The sequence below is a fragment of the Macaca mulatta genome, chromosome 17 (assembly GCF_049350105.2).
Source record: "Macaca mulatta isolate MMU2019108-1 chromosome 17, T2T-MMU8v2.0, whole genome shotgun sequence".
Lineage (NCBI taxonomy): Eukaryota > Metazoa > Chordata > Mammalia > Primates > Cercopithecidae > Macaca > Macaca mulatta.
Genome location: NC_133422.1, coordinates 14,201,308 through 14,228,658, shown reverse-complemented (window position 1 = coordinate 14,228,658; position 27,351 = coordinate 14,201,308). Strand labels below are relative to the sequence as shown.

Here is a 27,351-nt window from a genome sequence, read left to right as displayed (position 1 = left end):
GAGGAAAAATACTGTATTCTGTATTATCTCACTTATATATGAAATCTCAAGAAGGTGATCTCATTGATCATTGAAGTATGGAGTGGAATGCTGGTTACCAGAGTCCGGGTAGGGTCATGGGGAGGGGATATTGTGAGAGATGGGTCAGTGGCTACAGAGTTCAAGTTAGATGGGAGGAAAATGTCCTGGTGTTCTATTGCACAGTTAGGTGACTATAGTTATGAATAATGTACAGGATATTTCAAAATACAATGATGCATTGCATACTGATGAGAATACCTTCGGTGAAATGTGTTCTTAGGCTATTTTGTCATTGTGTGAACTTCGTACAGTATACTCACACAAGTCTAGGTGGTATAACCTATTGCTCCTAAGCTATAAACCTGTACAGCATGTTACTGTACTGAATATTGTAGGCAATTATAACACAATGGCAAGTATTTGTGTGTCTAAACATAGCTAAACTTAGAAAAGTTACAGTAAAAATATGCTGTAAAAGATTAAAATGGTACACCTGTATAGGGTACTTACCATGAGTGGCACTTGCAGGGCTAGGGAAGTTGCTCTGGGTGAGTCAGTGAGTGACTGCTGAGTGAACGTGAAGGCCTAAGTCATTACACTACTGCAGGCTTCATAAACACTATACACTTAACACTGCACTCAACTGATACAACATTTTTCCTTCTTCCATAATAAATTAACCTTAGCTAACTGTAGCGTTTTAACTTTTTAAACTTTAAACATTAAAAAAAACCTTTTAACTCTTTTGTAATAACAGCTTAAAAGGCAAAGACGTTGAATAGTTGTACAGTACTTTTTTTCTTTATATCGCTATTCTATAAGCTTTTTCCTGTTTTTAAAATTTTTTATTTCAATTTTACTTTTTAAACTTCTTTTTTTTTTTTTGGAGACTGAGTCTCACTCTGTTGCCCAGGTTGGAGTGCAGTGGCGTGATCTCACCTCACTGCAGCTCTGCCTCCCTGGTTCCAGCGATTCTCCTACCTCAGCCTCCCAAGCAGCTGGGATTATAGGCATGCGACTCCACCCCTGGCTAATTTTTGTATTTTTAGTGGAGATGGAGTTTCACCATGTTGGCCAGGCTGGTCTCGAACTTCTGACCTCAAGCGATCCACCCGCCTTTGCCTCCCAAAGTGCTAGGATTACAGGCTTGAGCCACAGCGTCCAGCCTAAACTTTTTTTTTTTTTTTAAATAACTAAGACACAAACAGACAGATTAGCTTAGGCCTACACAGGGTCAAGATCTTTAAGACCCCACTAGGTGACAGGATTTTTTTTCAGCTCCATTATAATACTATGGGATGACTGTCACATGTGGTCCATCCTTGACTAAATGTCATTATTATGTGGTGCTTGACTGTAGCTAGAAGAGAGGATTTTAGATGTCCCCACCACAAAGAAACGACAATTGTTTGAGGTGATAGATATGCTAATTACCCTGATTTGATCATTACATAAAGTACACATGTATCAAAACATCACACTGTACCCCATAAATATGCACTATTATTATGTGTCAACTAAAAGGAAAAATAAACAGTTAAAAAATACACCTTCAGGTGTTTGTGCTTTTTCAGAGAGGGATATGACTTAGAGGAGGGTGCTGTGGATTGACTCGCCAACCAGAGGGAAAGATGGGGCTTTTTTTGCTCACATAAATCACAAAATTGCAACAGGCATGATAAAGAACCGATAGGGGACTTAAAATATATAGACATGTTTTGGGAGTCTCATGCTGCTGAAAGCGGAGCAACTGATAAGCTTTCACCTGGTCTTGCTGGCAGGTTCATTTATAATCAGTAGTGAAAGAAAAAATGTTAGTGAAGTAGCCTGTCTGATATGAAGCTTTCTGACTGTAGAAAGAATTTATCAGATGTTTTCATGACTGCAGGTTTGCTCAGTGATAAAGTAAGACTCAAGTGTCAACTGAATATGGATCGCAATTCAGGGTATGCCATGACCGGTAGAATTACGTCGAACAAGTTAGTTAATTTCTTTGGGTCATGAAATTTTCATTCGTGTAATAAGGAAAATACTAATTCATATCACAGAGGATTGTTATCAGGTTTAAACAAGATAGTGCTTGTAAAGTGCATGGTAGACAGTATACACTCGAATGCTTGTTTGATTATGATGAAAAATAAATTTTAGAAAGAGACAAGTCCCTGAAGCCTATATAGACCCTTCTTTCTACGCTGTATTTGTCACTAACATTACCTCGTTTTACAACCTAGATGCCTGGCATTAAAAAGGAGGAACTGTCTTTGAGGAGTTAGAATCAATTATGTGTTAACAAGAGCAATGTGTATTTGAAATTTTAACCCTTCTGCCATTAATTAATCGGGGAGCTATGGTAATAAAATTTAAGATTTTTCTTCTCTTAAAACTAGCTGTGGACTGCATCTAAATTTTCATTAGGTAGGCAATCAAAATCTTCAGTTTTTATTACAAAAGACTCATGTGGTAGAGAGAGACAGTTTAAATGCATAAGGAATGAGGTGGAATAATGATTTGGTGCATATATTCTGATAATTACTACTTCCTTTCTCTCAGCTCCCTTGCAATAAATGTGCTGTCTTTTTAAACTTCATTAACAAGAGCTTACAAATTTTAATGGGGTACAATAATTCTACCTTAATTTTAGAGCAATGTAATGCAGGTATCTGGTCTTTCTGAGTAATTTTCCCTGAAATATTCCCAATGATTCAGAAAAGTTCTTTAAGGATTGAAATGATATATAGCGTTGGTACCAAATACCTTTTATATTTTAATTTTTAATGTTAGATATTATTAAGCCTTTAGTATTGCAAGGGAAACAACAGCTAATTGTGCTCTTGTGCAAAAACCAAATCTTTCTTACCAAGATTTAGTGTTTTAATAGGAATTAAGATTTTCTTAGCAGTGGTTGTGGCTTAGTGGATAATGCACTAAGAAAATCTGGCAACCAGCGTTAACCAGACCTAAGTGCCTAAATGACTGAGCCACAGCTCAAGTAAAAGCATTTTAACATTTTATGAAATATTGAAATATCACATCAACAATCAGTAGGCCTCAACACTGAAAATAGCAATTATGCAATTCGGAGACCACCATGGACATAATCCTGTCCTTTTTTTTCTTTGTCTCACTGGACTGGCGTCTAGTCTTTGTAATACTGATTTTTTTTTTTTTTTTCTGGATATGTCTCCTATCCAAAGATGTTTCTAAACCTCTGAATTTGAGAAGGGATAATCTATTGAAGCAACTAAATAAATGGATTACGAAAAATTGTGCAAAATTTATTTCCAAAGTTCAAGAAAGAGCCAAATAGCTTTCCTGGAATGGTCTTGGGTTTAGAACGAACTTTTAAATTGAAAACAGAAATTTTCCCCCAAGAGAGATTGTCCTTTAAAACTGTCAAGAATAAACAAACAACAACAATTATTCTCTGATTCTTGCTTCCTGAGACACTAATAGTTCTTGAGATTGGTCCTGTGGGATAAAAGAAGCCTTTGCATTTTCTCTAACTAAGAACTTTTGAATGTAACTTCACACTTACAATTTTTTTCTCTGTCTCATCATGTTATCAATTATGTCCTGAGGCATGTTTTAGCTTCTGTTTTAATTGATTCCCATACTGTTCTGTAGAGACGATCACTAGTCATCCATTCCTTCAGAGTTTAATTTAAGTTTTTCTTTTTTTTGGGGGGGGGCAAGGGGGAGATAGAAGGATGGAATAGCAATTTAACATGTTTCATTATGAGTCCCTGCTTTAATATTACTTTATATCAAGCTGATCAAGAGTCAAACATATGATATTTCCATTTGGGTGTGTACAACAAAAAAGTTCAGGGATAGGGCACAATTAAGAGTTGTGTTTTTTTTTTAATGAGAAGATCCATTCATCTCCCTGTCAGCCAATTTTTTTGACCCTTCGGGATTTTATCTGTGCAGAAATTACTGTAAAGCAATGTGGCAAATTGCTTTAGAATAATCCTGCCAGAGTCAGAGGCTTCCTGGTTTCCCACCCCCTTCCCTCCCACCCAACCTGGTAAAACTGTCTCCTGCGACTTCAGGGGCATCCATTTTCTGAAACCGTTTCTTACCTCTGCAAAAAAGTGTAATCTAGAGGGAGCTTCATTGAAAGGGCAAGAAATTTGAAGTCAGATAAATTGGGTTTTCCTTGATTTTCTCATGGTTAAAATGAATGTCGGGGCCGGGCGCAGTGGCTCACGCTTGTAATCCCAGCACTTTGGGAGGCCGTGGTGGGCGGATCACAAGCTCAGGAGTTCAAGACCACCCTGACCAACATAGTGAAACCCCATCTCTACTAAAAATACAAAAATTAGCCGGGCGTGGCGGCATTCGCCTGTAGTCCCAGCTACTCGGGAGGTTGAGGCAGGAGAATTGCTTGAACCCAGCAGGCGAAGGTTGCAGTGAGCCAAGATTGTACCACTGCACTCCAGTCTGGGTGACAGAGTGAGACTCAATCTCAAAAAAAAAAAAAAAAAAAGAATGTTGGGGAGGAAAAAATGTTTTTCTACTTGCTTTTGCTAAGTGCTTGGGGGCCTGCAAATTAAACTATAGGAGAAAAGACACACAAGTTTTGTTAATATTTATAGGCACAGAGTTCACAGAAAATATTAGGTTGGTGCAGAAATAATTGTGGTTTTGCCATTTGTTTTTCTTTTCTTTTTTTTTTTTTTTTTTAATTTTGAGATGGAGTCTCAATCCGTTCCCCAGGCTGGAGTGCAATGGTGTGATCTTGGCTCTCCGCAACCTCTGCCTCCTGGGTTCAAGTGATTCTCCTGCCTCAGTCTCCCAAGTAGCTGGGATTACAGGTGTGTGCCACCATATCTGGCTAATTTTTGAATTTTTAGTGGAGACGGGGTTTCACCATGTTGGCCAGGCTGGTCTTGAACTCCTGACCTCAGGTAATTGGCCCAACTCGGCCTCCCAAAGTCCTGGGATTACAGGCGTGAGCCACCACACCCAGTTGGTTGTTGCCATTACTTTCAATGGCAAAAAACTGCAATTACTTTTGCACCAAGCTAAGAAGTGAAACAAAGAAATGATTAGATTTAGGAAACAGTGCTCGGGCTTCAAAGGATCATAAATTATAGGGGAAGTGACTGGGAAATATGTGGGGGATCTAATGGAAAATAAAGACTATTGTAGAAGATAAGTTCTTTTATTTATTTATTTATTTATTTATTTATTTATTTATTTAGAGATGAAGTCTCACTGTGTGGCCCAGGCTGGAGTACAGTGACTCGATCTCAGTTCACTGCAAGCTCCACCTCCCAGGTTCACACCATTCTCCTGCCTCAGCCTCCTGAGTAGCTGGGACTACAGGCACCTGCCACTATGCCCGACTAATTTTTTTATATTTTTAGTAGAGACAAGGTTTCACCGTGTTAGCCAGGATGGTCTCGATCTCCTGACCTCGTGATCTGCCCCCCTTGGCCTCCCAAAGTGCTGGGATTACAGGCATGAGCCACCATGCCCGGCCAGAAGATGAGTTCTTTAGACTCTTTATCTGTTATGATATTTCTGCATTGTGTTATTTGACTCAAACACTATTAGTGGTTCCTCTCGACCTAAGAGACAAAACCAACTTGCTAACTGGCATTTAAGAATCCTTTAACAAGGACTGATCAGGCTTCTCTAACCAGTTTATAAAATGCCTAGTGGAACCTGGCCTTTGCATCTCATGATGTTCCTGCAATCTAAGTTCCAGGCTGTCTTCAGTGTTGAAGTCAAGGATTGCTGACCGTACTCTGATGGGCCCAGAACAGGCACTGTTTATTTATACCTGCTGTCTCAGCATACTTATCAAGAGCATCCTGTTTCTCATTCAAAAGTATCCCAACTTAGAAGATAAATGATACATCATCCTACTTAGGAATCTTTCCTGTCCGTCCCAAACTGCAATGGCTATTTCCTTCTTCTGAAATCCTTAGAGATGTCTGTCTACAGCACTGTTTTAGTGTGTAGCACATGCTGTAATTACAGTGTGCCCACCACGTGCCAGGTCTCTTAATACACTATCTATATAACCTATGAAACCTCTTTTTTCAGATAAACAGTCAAAGACACAAAGAGCAATTTAAAATCACTTCTTGTTCATTGTCTCAGAGACAATGGCAGCAGGACTTTGATTTAAACATACAGCCATCTGTCTCCAAAACTATGCTTGCTTCCCCACGTTGAGTGACAAACTTATCTCAGTAGTTTTCCTGGGACTGTCCCAGTTCTAACACTGAAAATCTCTCATCCCAGGAACCTCCCTGCTCCCCCTGCAAATGGGGAGGAAGGGTCGTTCACCCTACCATGACATCATCGAGGCCTCAGCTGATTTGAACACAAAATAGATATTCCTGTTGTGGACCCTAGTTGTGTCATAAATAAGCTCTTGGCTAGAGGGCTTTAGACCTTTCCTCCATTTAATCCTCAGAGTCTAGCACAGTGACCTACTAAAATGTCACTTTGCTTTCTCCCTCACGTTATTTCATAAGTGTGCTTTGCTTTTATGGTTAACTTGTAATCCTATTTGAGAAATAAATTGTGTTTTTTTCCTTTGTCTCTCGTGCTGCCTAGCCCTGTGTTTGACCTGCAGGGACTCAACCACTGCATCGTTGCTGAGTAAGCGAGCTTGAGTCGCATGTTTTTCTGAACATATGGGCTTTAATGGTAGCCTGTTAAAGCCTGCGTCAATGTCGTAAATAATCCTTTCACTGCACCACTCGATCTCCTCAAAAACATCTTTCAGCACAAATGGGGTACCGTACCACCAAGGACACATATCTGTCTTTGACTAGCACCCCTTTCCGATACACTTCTGGTTTAAATGCCCATAATCATTCTGTTTCCCAAAGCCCCCTGCTGTTTCACCCAAGAGAAATCACCCTTTAGGTTTCATTCTAACTTAAACAGATGTGAGAATGAAAAGAGAGAACGAATTACTTTAGAGGATAAATTTCAGAATTCATGAAGAGTTTGAGGCTTAAAGAAGTACTTAATTAATGTTCCTGTTTTTTATTTTTTGGCAAGCTGCCACATCCATAATCCCAAAGACTTCTTTTGATGGCAGTTGTTTTCTATGCTGAGACTGAAGTCTGCTTTAGAACAAATGCTTTTCTTCTAAAACGATACATACTAGCTAAAACAGTTTTTTCCTTTCTCCCCAAGTCACATCCAGGGATAAGTACAATCCTCCTGTTTTATAAAGTCTTAGGCCTTGGTGCCAGGGATCTTCGAATGTATGGTTCTGGAATTACAATAGATGCCTCTATTTTTTAATCTGTCTGTTGCAGTCTCCTATTACATCAGTTATTCCAGGGCAGGAGGTCAAGGGGTGGCGTGGGTCAACATCTGAAGGGCACTCGCATGTTGGGAACTTTGGTTTTCTTTTAACATTTTATTGCTCGCTCCCCAAGGGTTTTGAATTTATAAAACAAACCCACCTACACCTCATCAGAAATTACTGATTTCAGAAATTGCTGAAGAACACAGCCATATCAATAAAAGAACGTGTATTTTGTAAGCTAATCTTTAAAATACTGCTGAAAGACCGGGTGTGGTGACTCATGCCTGTAATCCCAGTGTGAGAGGCTGAGGTGGGAGGATCACTTGAGCCTAGGAGTTTGAAACCAGCCTCGGCAACATGGCAAGACCCCATCTCTACAAAAAAATATGTTAAAAAGTTAGCTGGGCATGGTGCTGCACACCTGTAGTCCCACCTACTTAGCAGGCTGAGGCAGGAGGATAACTTGAGCCCAAGAGGTCAAGGTTGCAGTGATCTGTGATTGCACTACTGCACTCTAGCCTGGGTGACAGAATGAGACTTTGTCTGTTGAAAAGAAAAAAAAATTTCTGAAAGATGGTGAGTCAGCAATTGTCTAACTATACAAACTCTGCATATGAGTTGAAATAATTCTCTTGTTCCCTTCAAATGGAGGTGGACAAAACTATTAACCTTCTCTCATCCTTATGTCCCTTCACCTATCTTTCTAAAATTTTTATTAGGCGCTTTAATGTGTGGGCTGAAATCAATAGAGGACAAGCTATTAAAAATTATTGGTCGGCTGCGGCTCCTCACTAAATATTAAAGCAGCCTGGCAAATTAGCACATACCTCTAGGCACTAGGCCTGAGAGAAATAAGGGTCCAGGCAAATAGACACTATAATACAAGTAGAAAATACTGCCAATGTGTTGCTCTGGGTTTCTTTTGGCTGCTGCTGTTCACTGTTAATATTATTCTGTTTTTTCCTTTTATTAATGTGAGGAGATGTGGTGGGAATCATTAACTGTTGGAAGGATTCCCTTTAAGGATACATTATATCAAGAGCTAGATATCAGAGCCACTTGGGAGAAATAAGAAACAGGTGTAGAAACAGGTGAGTGGAATATTGCTTATTATCCCTCTGGATTAAGTGCCTGGGAGGAGTGGGCAGGTTTTCGGGGTGCTGTGTGCCATTTATTCTTGGGGCATTGGTAGACGACATGTTCATGCAAATGATATGAAGAAGATTGGCATCTGGAAAATCAAGGCAGAGATGGGGCTGTGTAGGCAGAGACTTAATTTTCTCAAGTGAATGAGGAAAAAAGCACACAGTGAGTCTGCTTCTGTGGGTATGTGTTTGAGCTAGAAGATTCAGGAGGGAAAATTCGTTCTAAGACAGAGATGGAGACATCAGTAAGACTGGGAAATACTCAGACATCGGAAGAATTTGGGTTTGAATCAGAATTCCTTTACATACCATTTCTGGTTTTTTCTAAGTTTCAAGTTAAGCAACAAGTCAGTGTTTCAAACCTTATTATTGATAAATAAAAAATAAAATTAAATTCACCAGTTTATTCCTTATGCTTTTCTGATTATGAAAACTTCAGAATGAAATAGTATCTTTTGGGTTCCCCATGTGTACAAGGAGGAATGTAGAGTTTGTCATTCTGTCTGCACTCCAGCAACTCCCAAATCTTAGCTAACCTAATCTGGGGTGTGGAAGCAAAGAATACATTTTGTACCATGTATCGTATTCAAGAAGAATTTTTCATGTTTCCATTTTTATAACCTGTAACCATTTTTATAAAAACTATTGAGATTAACACGGTTTAACTCATTGACTGTTTACCTGCTGTTTTCCACTTGGAGGTTCTAAACTTTGTTCACTCTTGGGTCAAATGAATTATGGTTAAGTTTTTCTTATGAAGTCATGTGACAGAGACTGTCTTTATTTACTTTTGCCCATGAACAACAATTTGGCAGAGGAAGTTGTTTAACGGCATTTTCCTCTCAGCAGTTTCATATGCATTGTCTGTTATCATCCGACATTACATATGGCAAATGACTACCCTCAGACCAACCTAACTTTTTTCTGTTTGCATATTGGGTTCTGTTTTATCACTGAAGCAAAACTTTCCTACAGAGTACAGATGTTTTTCTCATATAGTAGAAGCAATGAACAATGAGTACCAAAAAGTCCCAGAAAAGCATACAAACTCCATCATGAAAAGGAAGGTTGATGAAGACAGACGGTCACACACACAACCGGATAGAAGGAAGTCTAGCGTTAAGTTGCACAATGATGGACTCACCAAGTATCCCAAAAAGAAAGCTGAGCACCCACATTAGCCCCCCTGGTTCCTGATAGATAAATCTTCTGGATGATTCTGTTGGTTATAGTGAAAAAGATAATGATACACAGTGAAAAATAATGATGCACCATAAAGTAATTATAAAACCAAGGTCAGACATCCTGTAACAAGATGATATGGACATTTGAGTATAAAGTGGAAGTGCTAGGAATAGAGTTTAAAGTGGAAAGGGGGTAGGAAAAAGGAGGAACTGTATTTCTTTAGTTACATTTGCCAGATTCTCTACCTTGACATTGTATCTCCCGGATCTATTGAGAGGTCAGAGCTTTTGGCTGGAAGTTGTTCTTTTTTTTATTTTTTTTTAAATGGAATCTGATATTTTTGCACTGAGGACAAAGGTTGCTCTTGTGCCTTCATAAAATATCTGTTGACTTCTGGGAATTCTCTAGGCTTTTAAAATAGTAATTAATTTTTTTAAATTGTTGAAAATTGTGTATATTTATGGTATATAACTTGATGTTTTGATTTATGTATACATTGTGAAATGGCTTAATCAAGCTAATTAACTTATCTTCACCTCACATACTTATTATTTTTATTTATTTATTTATTATTTACTATTTATTTTTTGGTAAGAACACTTAAAATACACTCTCATAGCAGTTTTTAAGTATGTAATATATTGTTGTTAACAATAGTCACCAGGATACCTGATTGATCTCTTGAACTTATTCCTCCTGCCTAATTGAAATTTGGAATCATGTGACGAGTATCTCCCCTAGTCCCTGGGAGTTTAGTCTTGCAGGCCATACACTGGCAGGAGCAAGGTCACCTCAGATGTTAGGACTTCTAATTTATTGACTAGTCTCTCCTTATGACATCTTTAAGCTAAAAAGGCTAAGAAAAGTGAACTATGGAACAATATTTATTGTATCTGAAAAATGTACACATATGATATTTTGGTAAAACGTATCTTCCTCTGATATACATATATGTTATTTCGTAAGTTCGTATTTTGTTCATATTTTAATCCCAAGTTTTAGTTCCATTTTAGATATTCCACTTTGTGTAGCCTCCATCATAGCCCCTGACCCCGTATCTGTTGGCTTTGATCATCGACATCCAAGTTCAGTGATCATCTCCTCAGCAACACCAGTTCTAAAAAAAGAAAAAGAAAAAGAAAGAAAAAAAAAAAACCCCTCATCCTTATTCCAGTCAATCTGTGGCATCTTCTTTGTGTATTTTCTTTGTGGAAGAAAAAAAGGTAAGAAATTACCTTATAACACTAACCCAAACTCACTATTACACAGTATATCCATGTAAGAAACCTGCATAGGTATCCTCCGAATCCGAAATGAAAATAAAAACAAATAAAAATAAAAGAATAATCTGAGCTCTTAAAAAATTACCTCATTAATATCTTTTTTCTTTGTTCATTTTCTACATCCTTTTCCCACTCCTCCACCACCCGTCCCCAACAAGGCCACACGCTAGCATGTGAAGCTCCGTGGAAGACAGGTCCTTGTCTTTCTGGTTTCAAAGCTGAAGCTCAGAATCTGGAATAGTGCCTGTCAGACTGTAAGCCATCAAAAAGTGTATGTTAAGTGAAGGGAGGATAAAATCACACTCCCCAAACGTCAATGAATCTGAAGGGATGTGTTTGAGTTTATGGTGCAGGATGGCTTATCATAAATGATAAACCAACCCAAGACTAAGGCAAGCCTCCACTAAAATCCTATTAAAATAAATGAAGGCCTGAGGGCTTCTGTTGAATGGCAGCTGCTCTCATTTCAGAATGGGCCTAGTTTCTCATTCAGCCAAAAGTCCTGTACACAATCTCTCCCCAATGGCTCATTTTTTCCCATAATCCTTTTTGACGGAGTTCCTTGCTTCGGCCCAGTACAGTGACATTTCTTTCATGTCTGGGCTGACTGCCAAGGGCCCAGATAAAGCAGAAACTTGAGTGGAATATTCTGTTCTGGAATAGCTATAACCTTTCAGCTGCTCGAGGTTGTGTTACCTTCTGGGAGAATGACAATCTGTTCCTGTCTTGGAAATGGAGAGGCTTTTCCACATTCCAACAGCATGTCTCCAATGGAGCAGGGATCAGGTCCTTAAGCATCATGGGAAGGAACAGGTCTTCCTGGAATCCTGGATACTCTAAAGTTTCCCAGACTGTGCCATTCATCCTTTAGCTACTCAGTGACAAAGTTATCTTACTCGTGCTTGAATTTCTTTTCCTGGCCAGGAAGTGACTTCCAAAATTCTCTGAGAAAAAATAATAGAAAGGGAATTTTCTTCCACTTTTCACTTAGGCATCTCAGTAAAGCAGTGGTCGGGGGGTAACTAATTCCTGACTTCAGCAAAGCTGAAACAAAGGCTATTTGAAGTCACTCTGTTGGAAAATAACATTAGGACTCTAGGGAGAGTACATGAGAATTATGAATAGTGCAACCTTTGGACTGGGATTTTTGCCAGCGGCCAGGTCAATTTAAGGGAGGTTCTCTCTGCGGCCCCTCTTCCAGGCACCCCGGCATGGGGGCTGGAGGAGGCCAGAGAGTGGAGGTGGCATGAGGAAGAGGAGGAGAGGAGATGACCACACGGGGCATACGGACGTAGTTTCTGTTGCCTGAAGAGTATCTTCAATGTTGTGTCCTTTAATTTGATAATTCAGCCTCTTTTCAACTTTATGATATTTTAGAACCAAATATTTGAAAGGAAATATGCTACGAGCATTAAAGTTTCTATTTTGTAGAAACAAAACCAACCTCCTCTTTCTCAACTTGTCTTTTTTTTTTTTCTTTCTTTTTAGGAGTGGTCATTTTATGATTGCAGATTTTCCTGTGTTCTGTTTCATACTTACATTTTGGTCAAGTTTTCTGACATTCGCAAACTACCATTCTGGAGGGGATAAAAAGCTAATTTGACTTTTCTGTTATTCAAGACATTTTTTTCTTCTTACAAAATTACCTTGTATCTCCTCTTCTCACAAAATGCTAGCAATCCAGATATTGTTGAGAATATTTTAGAGAATTGACCTTTCTAGGTTGTTAAACTCTTTCAGCTCCTGGAAAAATAGATTACTTTAGAGGAGGGCTAAAGGGCTGATGGAAGTCTTACATCTACTACAATTCCCACTGCTAATGATTTTTATAGACGCCTCTCTCTGGCTTCATTGTTGGAATGAATAACGAAGGGGGAGAAGAATAGACTCACTTGGTTATTTGTCCTCATGCATATTGATTCATAAAACTAAAGACCTCAAGGGAATATTGTGAGCTAAAACCCTTCATCCCCCTGTCTCCAGGGAAGAATTTATTTGGATACCTCAAGACAGAAGGTCGACTGTACTTAACAGCCACCATAAGAAACTCTGTCACTTTCTTTAGCAATGTGCCTCGGTATCTTATCAATTCTTGCAGACAAGTGATTATTCATAAACTGTAACTTCAATAATTCCAAAACTCAGAAAAAATGTGATTGTCTGTTTTATTTACTCATGTATCCTCAATTCCTTGAGAGAATGATTGGCAACTAGTAGGCACTAACTAAGTGACTCTTTGAATAAATGAATAGATAACTGAATGAATAAATAGAAATTAAGTTATACAACAGAGAAGGTGGCATAATCATTCACGTTACCAAGCATTATTGAGAATTATTTGATGCATACCGCTGTTTCGGTACTGTATGGAATTCGCAGATGTAAAAGGGAAGAGTTTGTTAACCCTGGATTTTGATTGTTTCTCACAATCTAATAAGGGTGTGTCTCTATACATAAGTAACCACAATCCAAAGTAGATTATAAACGGTGTAATCTAAATTATAATGAGAGAGTGTGAAATGAATAACATGTATTTGTGTTAGAATGAATAAAGATGGCATAGAGATAAGATGATGACAGGTTTTAAATTACTGTGGGACTTGGAGGTTGAAGGCCTTTCCAGGTAGAGGTGACACTCACAGTAAAGGAGGGGCAGGCAAATGCAGGGTTGGATCTGCAGCCATGTCATCTGGTGTGGCCTGAAGGCCGTGCATGTCTGTGTGTGTATGTGATGGTGTTGGTGATGTCATGTATGTGACGGAGAAGATGGAAAAAAGGAGGAACAGTTTGCTGGGTCCTCTAAAGACAGCCACTAGTGAGTTCAGAGTAAGGAAAAAATTGTTCATGTCATGCAACACCATATTGTAGCTACCATTAAGTCTAGATATTTTGTCTATTTTGTTTACAATTTATCTGTGGCTGGAACGGTGCCTGAAACGTAGTTAATACTGGATAAATATTTGAGTGAAACACTAGTACTCTGAGGATGACAAACACAGGTCATGCCTTGTGAAACTGTTCAACTCCTATTTTGTTTACGTTTTCCCTGCCAAAGAATCCACATTCAAACTGGAAAAAAACTTGAACAGTGATGAATAAAGGGTACCTGGCTGGGTGCAGTGGCTCATGCCTGTAATCCTAGCTCTTTGGGAGGCCATGGCCAGCCTGTGCAACATGGCAAGACTCCTTCTCTACAAAAATACAAACTTTGCCCAAGCATGGTGGTGTCCACCTGGAGTCCCAGCTACTCTGAAGGCTGAGCTGTGATTGTGCCACTGCCCTCCAGCCTGAGAGATAGAGTGAGACCCCATCCTAAAAATAAGTAAATAAATAAATAAAAGATATTTAAGGCTAAGGTAGTAAAATGACGTCTATATTCTTGGAATAATTTCAATATTTTGGGCTACTGAGATATAACATATTTGGATACTGAAATAATTTCAGATGTAGTTTTACAACTATTATGAATTTTTTTTTGAGAACTCATGGGAAATAGCAAAGGTGACAGGAAAATATATTGGATGACATTGGTCCAACTCTTGGAAAGCAAATTCTACCAAGCAGTATACTAGATGTTGGTTGCTGGCTAGATCCTAGAACAATTGTAGATTGTTATTAATTAGATTATGTATAAGCACTTGGGGGGTTACTTTTAGTTAGGTTGTACCACTCCTAGCTGGAAGGTGGCTGGGGAAAGCTGCCATGGATAAGAGATGGGTCATAGATGTAAGTGTATTCTAGCTATGTGTTTTGAGAACAGCACAGCAGCAGTAAAATCAGCATGGTGTGTAGTCATTGGAATGAGGTGAGCCTTCTTGACCAATAGTAATAGATCAATCACTAAGACAGTGGTCAGGTTGTAAATGAGCTAAATTCTACAAACATAGATGATAACTGTAAAAGTAAAGGATAATGTGTAGTTGAAAATTACCTTGGAACTGTAGACTGGCAGATGGATATATACATAGTAGAAAATTACAGAAGCTCTAGTCAGATCAATTTAAATGAGTTCCTAATATAGCTTCTAATATGTAACCCAGGCCACCAAAGTCTCCATTGTAGATAGTTATTGTGAATTTCAAGCTAGTTAGTGCTTGGAAAGCTCTGAGAGCAATGCCTGATACAAAGTAAGAATTTTTTTTTTCTATTATTATTAGTACAATAAAATTAAACATCTTGAAATCAAATGTTTATACAAATTCAGTTGTAATTAGAAAACAACCACCATCTTACATTTTATGAATTAAAAATTGAGAATGAGCAACAGTGCAAATATGTTTGATTTCTATAATTCATTCATACCTTCAGGCAACAAACATTCAGTGAATACTTTCTATCTGCTAGCATTACCCTACATGCTAGAGATGGAAAGATAATTATGGCACTGTATTCTTAAAGAGCTCTTTATTCTTAAAGAGCTTAATCTAGGGTAGGATCTGATAATTCTAGCATCTATAACACCTAAAAAATTTATTACATATGTCTGATTCATAACTATCTCTGTTAGATCATAAGTTTCTTGAGGGACAAACTGCTTCATTTCCATTTTTACATCTCTAATGCCTGGAACACAGTGTGTTTCCTAATATACGCTCCGTATATGAATGCTGACATCTGATCACCTCAAAACGGACTCCTTGAAATGCAAAATGTGACACAGCAAACTTTTTTTTTTAATGCATAGCTGAGCTTACAAGACAGAAAGAAATGCTCTAGTTGTCAAGATCAAAGATGGACTGAAAACCATAGCTGTGAACCCCTGAGGTGATGCTGCAGCTACTCTGGCTGATGGTTTTGGTCCCCACAACACAGGGCTTGAGCTTTAATGCCATGAGACCCAAGAGTGAACTACTACAGGATGAACTTCATAAAAAAGAAAACTGAATCCAGTGAAATGATTCCTGGACAAGAAACAATTGTGAGCCAAGAAATTGGCAAAGATAGGTATATATAAATAAGCATTGACTATGGGACAAAAAAGCAAAGTTAATTAAAATATGGACACAGATAATGTGTAAGATGGTAGAAAAAGCGTGTTCTGGAAGGAGAGGGAGATAATCATCAAATTAAGACTTTGTTAGATCAAGGATGCAAACTAAAATTTAAAGGTAACCTTTAATAAATAGATTATATGATTTTCAATCCAGTAAAGGGCAAAAAAATGATTAAGGAAAACCCAATAATTAATAGAAGGTAGAAAAAAAGGAAAAAAGAAAAAATACATGGTAAATTGCAAACACTAAATAAGATGATAGAAATAAATCTCAATCACAATTTTTAAATAAAATGAGTACAGATGGCTTACATTTGCAATTAAAAGTAGAGATTTTCAGATTGGATTTCAAAAATCTAGGGTAGGTTTATTTAAAGACACATACTTAGAAAAAAAAACAGCTCAGAGAAGTTGGAAAAAAGTGGGAAAAGATTACTAAATTAAAAGGAAGTTGATAAATCTATATTAATATCAGAAAACTGTATGCGTTGACATTTATATAATTAGGTTGGTGCAAAAGTAATTGTGGTTTATGTCATTACCTTCAATGGCAAAAACAGCAATTACTTTTGCACTAACCTAATATATTTATATAATAAACACATATAAAATGTTATAAGGTAAATTTTACTGCAAGCCTATGCAAATTACACCTGAAATATAAATAAATATTCACTATAGAGGAATTCCCATTTTTCAGAGTAAAGATCATGAACTTTATTGGATTTAGAGTCCGAGTATGAATTTTAGTGGATTATACTAATACTTATAACAATAGTAAACAGACAATAATAATAATTTATATCATCCTCCAGCTACTCTGTAAGTACATTTTATAATTTAAACTTTATCTTCTGAGTCACTCTTACTATTCCTACTTGAAAGATGAAGAAATTGAAGCTGATGGAAATTAAGAGATTTGCTCAATGACATGAGCCAACGTGAGACTCAGATCTACGCCTGTCTGACTTCCCAGTAGCGCTTTTAGTCGTGATGCTCCTGTGGCCTTGGTTTGTGTAGAAACTTCTTGATAGATGTGAGAAGAACCTTGGGGACAGGTGAGAGCCACTCAGAGTGGAAGTGAAGATCTCCACCCTATTTGGCTAAGTGTTCACCAATGAGCCATCCAAGCAGTGTAGAAGGACCTGGGGAAGAAGGACCTGTCTGTCTTACAGTTCATTATTATGGTTGGGAACTCAGAAAGCTGTAGCCTTGGAGGCAGTGGGTACCTCCATGAGTTATGGAAATAGCCAGTGCTTGCAGTAAATTCAATTTGTTCTGAAACATCCCTGCTATTCCTAGGGCCACACCCATAATTGCCCTCTGTGTAAGGGTGAGTGGACAAGGGACCAAGTGAGTACCGGGACACAGTACTACATGTTCCCAGGAAGAATAGATGCATTTTTCTGATTTCCCACAGAGGCTGAATGGGCTAGTTGCATTTCTGGCTGTTGCTTTTTCCCTTGGAGCCCAAGCTCTAGAGAGCTATCTGAATGCTAGTCCTTCCACACGTTGACTTTTTAGAGTTCTATAAAGGCCTTTTGGAAGATTTTTTCTCAGCAGGATGCCTAGAGAAGTCTCCTTCAGTTGCAATATCTTAAAAATGGATGTCTTCTGATTGGCATAAATTCATTCAGGCCCTTCTGGAATTTCCATTGCAAATGTCTAACATGCTTGAAATTATGGCTGCCTCAGACAGCAGTGAGTGCTGCTGCAAGCATCTTGACCATCAGTCACTGGACAGAGGGAGGGAGTTTTAAAGGCCTTGTGCATCTGGCCTCTCCTGACCCCATTTTTCAGGCAGGAATCTAACATGAACCACACCACTGACACATGGGAGCTCTTTCAGCATTTCAATTTCTAACGTTGAACTTGCCTAGTTTCGCACTGAGCCCACACCCAACACTTCTCTGTCATTCCACTTCATTTGGTATATAATGCTCATTTTACTTACATGTAGTTGGCTTCATAATTTATTTGAGTTGGTGGGTGATATGGTTTGACTGTGTCCCCACCCAAATCTCATCTTGAATTGTAGCTCCCATAATTCCCCTGTGTTGTGGGAGGGACCCAATGGGAGATAATTGAATCATGGGGGCAGTTTCCCTCATCTTGTTCTCATGGTAGTGAATACGTCTCGTGAGATCTGATGGTTCTGTAAGTGGAAACCCCTTTCACTTGGCTCTCATTCTCTTCCCTTGTCTGCCACCATGTGAGACGTGCCTTCAGCCTTCCACCATGATTGTGAGGCCTCCCCAGCCACGTGGAACTGTGAGCCCATTAAACCTTTCTTTTGTAGATTGCCCAGTATGTCTTTATCAGCAGCGTGAAAACAGAGTAATACAGTTGGAGCAGGGAGGATAACTGCATTTATGAATTTAGCAAATATTTATTGGGCGCTTTTTTTTATGCCTGGCACTCCTCAGGGTCCTGGGGATACAATGGCAAGTCCAGTAGTCAAGTTCTCACTGAGCTTATCTTCCAGTGGATAGCTACAGAAAGCAAATATGTACTGTATGAGCTGGTGATAAATGCTATGTAGGAAAAAAGGTAGGGTAAAGCAGACAGAGAGCTGCTGGGATGAGGGATGCTGTTTCATACTGGGCATTCAGGGATGCTTTTCCTGGCATTTGGTGGAGAGAGAGAGATGTAGGAGATCCAGCCATGTGGAATCTGGGGAAATAGCATTTCAAGCAGAGACAAAAGACATACCAAGGTGCTAAGGCAGGAGCCTGCCTGACATTTCTGAGGAAAGACAGGAAGGCTAGCGTGGCTGAAAGACGAAGGCTGGAACAGTAGAGACTGAGGTTTAAGAAGGAGTCAAGACATGCAAGTTCTGTAAGACCATGGGAAGAGACCTGGTGTAACACAGCCATTTCAGCATGTTGGTTTCTGACTTTGACCTTGTTTTCAAGGTCAATTTCCACAAACCTTAATTTCTTCATCTTTGATTTTCATCCTTTAATGAAATTCAAAGCCACCGGAGGATTTGAGAAGTGGAGAAACAAGACCTGACTTCATTCTAGAAGATTCCTCTGGCAATAGTTCAGCAATGTTTCTATCCACCACTGGATGAAACAGACTGTTTTTCACAGAGGAGGTTCATTAAATAAACACATTAAATTAAATGGGAAGAATAATTTTCTAGGATCATTTCTATGCACCCTTATTCTGGATTTAGCAGCAACATGTGCACTGATATTTAAAATGACTCCAAATACTTACTATTGATATAAAACAAGTAGTAAATACATAAACCAGAATAATGCAGTCTGATCCTTTCCATCTTTAGTCCTTAGTTCCTTATGTATAATGCAAACTGTCCTGGAAGAGGGTACGATGTGTTTCAGCTAAATAAAATGTATGGCATCAAATTATGAAGGTTTATGCTCAGTTATTTTTAAAAGAAGAGACTGTTAAAATCTGGGGTGAATCATAATTGAATTAAAGACTAAAAGATGAAACTTCAACATATGCTTGAAAACAAATCTTAGCTATCAGTGGCCATCAGTTTTAGAAATAGTGATTGTTCATAGTCATATCCAATTTGGAATCTAAATGGAAAATTATTTCTTTTCCTATTTGCTTGCATCAGGATGAAATATCAGAATACCAAAACATTTCCTGTCCTTTTTAAAAAAACTTTTTGATAATTTTTTATTTCTGTACACTTAGGAAGTTTATTGGAATGAGAAGTGAAATATGTGTGACCCCAAACATTTGTTAGTAAGATTATGATGATGCTTTTGTTGATCTGAAGTTGAAAGGTATTATCTTTTGGTGGCAGAAAATTGTCTTCCACATTTTCCTATTTTCTGAAAATTTTTTCTTTCAATTAATTTAGTTCTACATATTTTGGTTTGCACATTTGAATATTTAACTATATTATGGTATAGATGCAGTCAGAAGATTAATGAAAAGGGCAATTGTAGAGATCCAGCTATCTAGTGTTCCTCTGAGAAGTAAATTTTAAAACAAGAAATATTCAATTAGATTTCAAGATTGTGAAAAAAACACGCTGCCAATAAACTGTGAAAGTGCAAACAACAAACTATTGGAGCCCAGAGGAAAGAGAGAAGGTTGCAAAATTGCTGACTGTGCTAAAAAGAGCCAAAAAGATTAAGGCAAAAAAAAAGTTTTTTCAAATATATTGAAAAAAGAGTTACACCAGAAAGTAGGACTGAAAATAAATAGGGAGGGAGAAATCCGTGTTACTGAAAGTGGCTCAAGACTGAACTGCTTTTAAAAAATCTGTGTCTAACAAGGCAAACATACTTTGGGCAATTGGGACATAATGAAGACCTGGTTTATTAGAAAATGATTTCGGCAGCTGATGGCGTTTCTGCATACTAATGGGCAGGACTTAGAATTTTCAAACATGCCTGCTGCTACCTGTACTAAAATGTCTATAAAGTAATTTGCCATCTAAGCTGCTACCTTTACCCAGGAGTGAAGCCTGATTATGCCTTCATTGCCTTCAGCTCCCGACGACTCCCATGAAATTGAAAAATCAGGTAGAATGTGTGAAGTCTCAAAGGACTGATAAGAAAACTGGACAACCAAGGCTGTGAGTTTTAACCCTATTGTTGTCATTGACTTCCTCAGGGTCACCTTAGCCTTTGCACACTTCTATTTCTAATGCATGATGATTAAACTCCCCTAGCAAAAATATGTGGCTCAAGAGAGTTTAGCATGTGTCATAAACTGTTTGTGAAATACATAATTAGGAAGAGAATGGGGTCAAGTCAGTAAGAATTAAGTTATTGAGTTCAATCAACCCATAAAGGCAGTGTAGCTAAGTAGCTAGGTACAGTCTATGTAGACAAACTACCTTGATTTGAACCCATCTTATTGTTTTCTAGCTGTGTAACCCAGGGCAAATGACTTAACTGCTCTGATTCTTCATTCATAAAATTAGACTTATCTATTGTAAGGGATACGTAAGACAAGACACGTAGTGCTCCATAATGCCAGTTACAATTATGAGAGAAAAATCTTCTTAGACTCAAAGAAAAAATGAGAAATCCTAAGGCCAAATTTGCACACATGAGAAGAAAGTGAACTTACAAAATTTGGGCTCTAAAACATATTTTAAGAACATAGTAACTAAATAGAAGTTCAATCAATGTCATCTCAATAATGAGTTTTGCACAGCTTGCCATATGTCTACAGCCCTCAAAAGTAAAGATTAAGTACTGAACTCTGCCTTATCATTCAGAAGGATAACTGGGAAGAGTAATGAGACTGAAAAGTTGAAATCATGTTTGGTGACTATAAGATGGACTGTGAACTCATAAACTTCACAGAGATCTTGAGAAGCCATCTAGTTGAGTCTTAATGTAATCCATATTGAAGACATTAAAGGCTGTGTATCTGTCTTCCCTACACTTCACACTCATGAAGATAGTACTGAATGCTTCCACGATGATCAATTTACTTGCTCAAGGGCACCATAGTTAGGGATGGAGGGGAGGCAATGGACCCAGGTCCCCAGCTCTCCATTGGTCATGCCTTATATACTCTGTGGTTGGAGAACCTCTTAAGAGGTTCTTGCCACTTAAATAGGAGTCCTTGCCACTGAGAACAGAAGCTTTTGGTAGCCCAAGAACTCAAGGGGCTAGCCTGAGAGCTCTAGGGACCAGCAAAACTTAGACAAAATGCTATAGACTAACAAAATCAGACCAAACAATCACTGAGCTTTTAACCAAATGCTAGATAGTGAGAGAGGGCCTAGAGATATGATGGGGGTGTAAGAAAATTTCTGTCTCAGGGCAGTCTCAAGGTCTGAAATGATAGTGTGCCAGAATTGAGACCAGGAACACTTATTCATTCACTCAACTTGTATTTATTAAAGTTCTACGTGCCAGGCGCTGCTCTAGCTACCCAGAAGTGGAATAAAACAAAATATGGGTCCCTGCCCTTATGAAGTTTGCTTTCCATTGATAGTGGATGGATGGGAAGACATCAGGGGATAAACAATAATGTGATTACCTCAATTGTACCTGTAGGATTTTATGGTATTTTAACACATAGAGGTGACTGAATGATAATGAGGAGAGACTAAAGCCATTGAAATAAGAATTTATGGCCAGGTATGGTGGCTGACACCTTTTATCTCAGCACTTTTGGAGGCCAAGATGGAAGGATGGCTTGAGCCCAGGAGTTTGAGAACAGCCTGGACAAGACCCCCATCTCTACAAGAAAATATTTAAAAACAAAACATTAGTTTCATAAGATAATGGATGCCTGTAGCTCCAGCTATATAGCAGGCTGAGGCAGGACAATTGCTTGAGCCCACGAGGTCCAGGTTACAGTGAGCTGTGATCACATCACTCCACTCCAACCTGGCTGACAGACTGTAACTCTGTCTCCAAAGATTTAAAAAATGTGGCCCTTCAAGAGGAGAGCGCATGTCACACCATGAAGGGCCACATTGGGAAGTATTGGTGTGGAGCACGAGGCAGAAAGGAGTGGCAAAGTTACTGTTTTTATTGTGTTTTTTGTGAGAAAGGCAAGACATTCTGGAATGCAGAATTGCTTTAGGATTGGTTAGTACGAATGATTCTGGTGGGTTTTGGGGCAAAGGGTTTCTTCCTTATTGTCTGGTACATGTTGATTTAGAGCAAGGAGATTTTTGGATTGGTGTGTGAGTTTGATGAAGGAGATTGTTAGGAATTTGGAATGGCTGGTTTACCTATGAAGGCAGGATCTGGAGAGCCCTTTGCTATTTCTAAAAATCGATTAGCCCTGGTAGGCACAGTCTTTCCCCAGTTAGCAAGGCTGCAAATGCCACAGCATCAAGAATATGGAAAATAAGAAAATATGGTAAATACAATTGGATCTGCGACTGGAAGCCAAATAGACAAATATGGAAACTAAGAAAGCATAGTTAGAACAATGATAAATAAGCAATTCTCTAGTGTGTTATGAGGTGGGGCAAATGAAAAAAATAGAGGTAGACATGGGTCTTAGGGAGTGCTGGTGGGTGGGGTATGAAGAGACTGCAGCATTAAATAGTATGGTTAGGGGTAGGTCTCAATGAGAAGACGAGTGGTGAGGAAGGACTTGAGCCAAGGCTTGCCTCCACATAAAGATTCTAATATTTTATAATTCTAGCAAGACACAGAAAATTAACACATCAATGAATAGGATGCTTTCTTTCATTCATTTATTCATTCACTCAGTCATTCTGTTGGTTGGTTGATAGTTAGTTAGATATTAAAGAAATATTTATCAAGCACCCAATAGGCCAGGGACCAAATAGATGTTTGGGTTACAATGGTGAACATTGTTGACACAGACTCTACCATCATGTAGCTTATCAGTTAGTTGGGGAGACAGATGTTGACCTAATGGACACACACATAAATACAAGCACACCTTGTTTTGTTGTGCTTCATTTTTGTTGCACTTTGCAGATATGAAATCTTTTACAAATTGAAGATTTGTGGCAGTTGTGCATTGAGCAAGTTGATTGGTGTCATTTTTCCACAGCATGTACTCCCTTTGTGTCTCTGTGTCACATTTTGGTAATTCTCACAATATTTCAAACTTTTTCATTATTTTTATATTTGTTATGGTGATATGTGTATAGTACTCTTTGATGTTATTATTGTAATTGTTTTGGGGTGCCAGAAACTGAACTCATGTAAGATAGTGAAATTAATAAATGTGTATGTTCAGGCTCGTCCACTGACCAGTCATTCTCTCATCTCTCTTTCTCACCTCAGACCTCCCTATTCCCTGAGACACAATCATATTAAAATTAGGTCAATTAAAAACCTTAAAATGATCCCTAGGTCTTCCAGTGAAAGAAAGAGTTTCAAGTATCTCACCTTAAATCAAAAGTGAAAACTTATTAAACTTAGTGAGAAAGGCATGTTGAGCCCAAGATTGGCAAAAAGCTAGGACACTTGCACCAAACAGCTAAGTTGTGAATGCAGAGGAAATTAAAAGTGCCACTCCTATGAAATATGGATTATAAAAAAGTGAAGCAGCTTTATTGCTGATGTGAAGAAAGTTTTAGTGGTCTAGACAGACGATCAAACCAGCCACAACATTCATTTAAGCCAAAGCCTAATCTAGAGCAAGGGTTTGACTCTCTTCAATTCTTTGAAGGCTGATAAAGGTGAAGAGGCTACAAAAGAGAAGTCTGAAACCAGCAGAGTTTGGCTCACGAGGTTTATGGAAAGAAGCCGTCTCCAAACGAAAAAAGTGCAAGGTGAAGCAGCAAGCGTTGATGGAGAAGCTGCAGCACCTTATCCAGAGCATTTAGCCAAGATAGTTGATGATGATGGCTACACTATACAAAAGATTTTCAATGTGGATGGAACAGCCTTCTACTGGAAGAATTATGGAGCAAGTAACTACAGTTGTGGTGGAAATTGCAAGAGAAATAGAATTAGAAGTGGAGCTTGAAGTTGTAACTGAATTACCACAATCTCACAATAAAACTTTAATGGATTAAGAATTGCCTCTATGGAAGAGCGAAAAAGTGGTTTCTTAAAATGAAATCTACTCCTGGTGATGATGCCATGAACATTGTTGAAATGACAATAAAGGATTTTGAATATGACTATAAATTTAATTGATAAAGCAGCAGCAGGGTTGGAAAAGACTGACTCTAACCTTGAAAGAATTTCTACTGTGGGTAAAATGCTATCAAACAGCATCACATACTACAGAGAAATTTTTAATGAAAGGAAGAGTCAATTGATATAGCCAACTTCACTGTTGCCTTATTTTAAGAATTAGCCATGACCACCTCAGCCTTCAGCACCTACCACACTGATCCATCAGTAGCCATCAAAATTTAGGCAAGACCCTCTACAAGCAAAAAACAAAACGAAACAAAAGCCTTACTAAAGGCTTAGACAATTGTTAGTATTTTTAAGCAATGAAGTCTTTTAAAATTATATGTAAATTGTTTTTTGTTAGTCATAACGCTATTGCACACTTTGTAGACTACAGAATAGTGTAAACACAACTCTTACATGCACTAGAAAACCAAAAAATGTGTGTGACTCACTTTATTATAATACTTGCTTTATTTCAGTTATCTGGAACTGAGCTGTAGTATCTCAGAGGTATTCCTATATTTAATTGGGACTGGCAAATAGCTACACAGTGTTAAGAAAGCCCGTAATAAGGGTATTTGATTTAGCTAAGGAAGTCAGGGAAGGGACCATTGAGATTTGAAGAATAACTAGGTGTTGACAAGTCATAGGAGGGACAGAAGATCATCTTTGTAGAAGAAATAGCTTGTGGAAAATCCGTGAGATAGAAGTTTAAGGGGTAGGAGGCAAATGGAGAGACCCATGTGGCATGGTGCAGATGAGGTTGAAGGTTTGTGTTGGGGGAAGGTAGTGACAAAGTAGGGCCTTTTACACCTCATGAAGCAGTTATGCATTTTACAGAGAGCAAAGGACAGTGGAGGAAGAGCTTTAAGCTGAGGTATCACTTGACCTTCCTTGGCTTTGAGAATGGGTATAGGTAGAACATTGAGAAGGCCAGAGTCTAGGTGGGAGATGGAGATTGCTTGGATCAAGAGGGTTGTGGTGCAGAGAAAGAAGAAGAAAAATGGCCTCGATGATGCATTTGACATGAGTGAGGAAAAATAAGTTACCAGTTATGAATTCTGCATCTCTGGCTTGTGAGTATGGGACGATGTACTTCCATTCATTGAGAAGCGGAACACGGGAAGAGAATCAGGTGTTTTGAGAAGGTCATGGAATTGATTTTGGACATAACATTGTTGAGATTCCTTTGATACATGTGTGTGAAGAGTTCATGGAGGCAGTTAGTTGTATGAGTCAGATCTTCTGAGGAGAGATGTAGCCTCAAGAAGCATGGATACACCAATTGTATCTCTCCCCTGTAGAAACGGATTAAAACTCCTTTTCCAGATCCAGACTCTGAGCCAGCCATGCCAACACAGGAAACCCCACTGAATCCCAGGCTTTTTGACTAATACCTGAAATATCCCATTGTTTGCAAGTTGGCCGTTGAAAAGACCCCTCTCTATCAATGCAGGCAGGGACAAAGGCTGGGGGTCTTAGAATGAACCTTCATTTCTCTTATCTGAAGGCCATTCTGGAATGAGGACTGTTTTTTGTTCCCCACTATGAAGTAGTAATGTGCCCCTTGAACATTCTCAGCTTCTTGATCTGTTAAGATGTTCACTGTTTGCCTCTCTGCTTCCTACCAGGGGACAATATATATTCGACATTAAAACAACTAAAACATAGCCTTTGTAGGCAGACAATATCTGGCTGAAGTCTCAATCTGCGATGAGTTTAACTACTTGAAGTTTCAATTTCTTCATTAATAAGAGGGAAGTTATCATATTCATCTAATAGTTTTGTTTTGAGGATTAAAGAAGATAATGCTTTAGTACAGTGCTGCGGTGCCGAAACATGATATGTTTTTTCTTTCTTTCTTGCTTGCTTGCTTGCTTGCTTGCTTTTTCTTTCTTTCCTTCCTTCTTTCTTTTTCTTTCTTTCTTTCCTTCCTTCCTTCCTTCCTTTCTCTCTTTCTTTCTTCTTTCATCTCCTTTGCAGAAACTCTCACTAATTAGGTATGATTTTTTAAGGTAATAGAAGACACATATGGTATTGTTCCTTTGATCCAATTATCATTTCAAGCCAAAAATCCATTCAACCACTCCTATTGCCTGGTTATAAAATAGCTATTTTATTTCCTTTCTTACATCTGCCCATTCTTCATGAAACAGCCTTCAGGTAAGTGACATAGTCTTAAAAGCAGCCCACAAAAGTAAAGCAAAGCATAGCCTTCCTCTAAAATCTCTAGGCCCTGAATTTGGAATCAGAGCTCCCTGGCATTTAACTTTGTACAAATCACCTGACTAGTCCAAGGCTCATCAGTAAATAGGAATGAGAACACCTGTTCTAACCTCTGAGCCGTGTAGAGAGTATTCACTGGAAAAATGTAAGCTTTGTAATTTGTGAGGATCTTGAATACCTATAAGCTGTTATTAGTCAATTTCCTTTTTAATAACTATATCAGGAATTTAAATCACACATACACACACACACACACAACAAATCAATGTAGTCACCATGCATATTGTATTAGGTTCATCCCTAATTGCCTGTATTGCTCTCCCTTTGGTCATTTCCTTCCGTTGCCTCTGCTGCAGACACAGATGAACTGATAGAACACAAGGATCTTCCTGGCACATACACACATGGACTCTCCCCAGCCAGAGTTTCCCATGAAAGCTTAACTACAAAGAAATTCAGAGAAGGAAGAGAATCTGAACTGTAATACCCTGTGTCTAGGCTAGATTTCTGATTAGCCATTACCTTATGCTGGTTATTTTCATCCTCATTTCTGGAGGCCTTGGGCTTATTCATTAGAATTTTCTCCAGCTATTCATTTTCCAAATGCAGCCATTTTTCTGGTATGATATTGCCTGTA

At 38.5% G+C, this 27,351-nt stretch overlaps 1 protein-coding gene and 1 long non-coding RNA gene across 2 annotated transcripts in view; one reads left to right on the top strand and one right to left on the bottom strand.

Annotated features, from left to right (window-relative positions):
- LOC114673561 (uncharacterized) overlaps positions 1–27,351 on the top strand; it is a 617,687-nt gene that overhangs the window by 394,654 nt on the left and 195,682 nt on the right. The window lies entirely within an intron of this gene.
- The window catches only part of RFC3 (replication factor C subunit 3), a 622,442-nt gene continuing 622,327 nt past the window's right edge, over positions 27,237–27,351 (bottom strand). The window contains exon 9 of the mRNA XM_077973677.1: positions 27,237–27,346. The gene's annotated coding sequence lies outside the window, so the exon portion shown is untranslated. The remainder of the gene's footprint in view (positions 27,347–27,351) is intronic.